A 944-nucleotide genomic window follows, 5' to 3' on the forward strand; every position below is an offset into this window, starting at 1 on the left:
TTGCTTTGGCCGCTCCCTCTCAACTACGGAGACGAGTTTAACGCGGTTTCCACCCCTCCCTCTCAACCGCACCAGTGCACGCTTGCCGCGCCACAACGCCGACGCTGGACCCGTGAATCGTGAGCACCCAGCTATGACTTACCGCACTCGTGCAAAATAATAAAACACGGTAAATATATTACTTACACGTGCGTTTTGTTTTGCAAGCGGCGCGAAAAAAATTAAAAAGGAAATGCAACACGAGGACTTCCCAGGAGGTCACCCATCCTAGTACTACTCTCGCCCAAGCACGCTTAACTTCGGAGTTCTGATGGGATCCGGTGCTTTAGTGCTGGTATGATCGCATCCGACATGTTACCCCGGTCTTCGTCCCTTATCCTTGCCCCTCCCAGCTCCACTACAAAGACGATTGTACATTGCTTTGGCCGCTCCCTCTCAAATACGGAGACGAATTTAACGCGGTTTCCACCCCTCCCTCTCAACCGCACCAGTGCACGCTTGCCGCGCCACAACGCCGACGCTGGACCCGTGAATCGTGAGCACCCAGCTATGACTTACCGCACTCGTGCAAAATAATAAAACACGGTAAATATATTACTTACACGTGCGTTTTGTTTTGCAAGCGGCGCGAAAAAAATTAAAAAGGGAATGCAACACGAGGACTTCCCAGGAGGTCACCCATCCTAGTACTACTCTCGCCCAAGCACGCTTAACTTCGGAGTTCTGATGGGATCCGATGCTTTAGTGCTGGTATGATCACATCCGACATGTTACCCCGGTCTTCGTCCCTTATCCTTGCCCCTCCCAGCTCCACTACAAAGACGATTGTACATTGCTTTGGCCGCTCCCTCTCAACTACGGAGACGAGTTTAACGCGGTTTCCACCCCTCCCTCTCAACCGCACCAGTGCACGCTTGCCGCGCCACAACGCCGACGCTGGACCC

The 944-nt window shown here is 53.0% G+C and overlaps 2 non-coding genes across 2 annotated transcripts; both read right to left on the reverse strand.

Moving 5' to 3' along the window:
* Window positions 1-229: 229 nt before the first annotated feature.
* LOC119346085 lies at window positions 230-348 on the reverse strand. Its single transcript, XR_005167352.1, has one exon. It is a non-coding gene; the product is annotated as a 5S ribosomal RNA (ribosomal RNA).
* A 297-nt stretch (window positions 349-645) lies between these two features.
* On the reverse strand, window positions 646-764 carry LOC119346086. The gene has a single exon (XR_005167353.1). It is a non-coding gene; the product is annotated as a 5S ribosomal RNA (ribosomal RNA).
* Between the last annotated feature and the right edge of the window lie 180 nt (window positions 765-944).

Source organism: Triticum dicoccoides, unplaced genomic scaffold (assembly GCF_002162155.2).
Source record: "Triticum dicoccoides isolate Atlit2015 ecotype Zavitan unplaced genomic scaffold, WEW_v2.0 scaffold3863, whole genome shotgun sequence".
NCBI classification, from domain to species: domain Eukaryota; kingdom Viridiplantae; phylum Streptophyta; class Magnoliopsida; order Poales; family Poaceae; genus Triticum; species Triticum dicoccoides.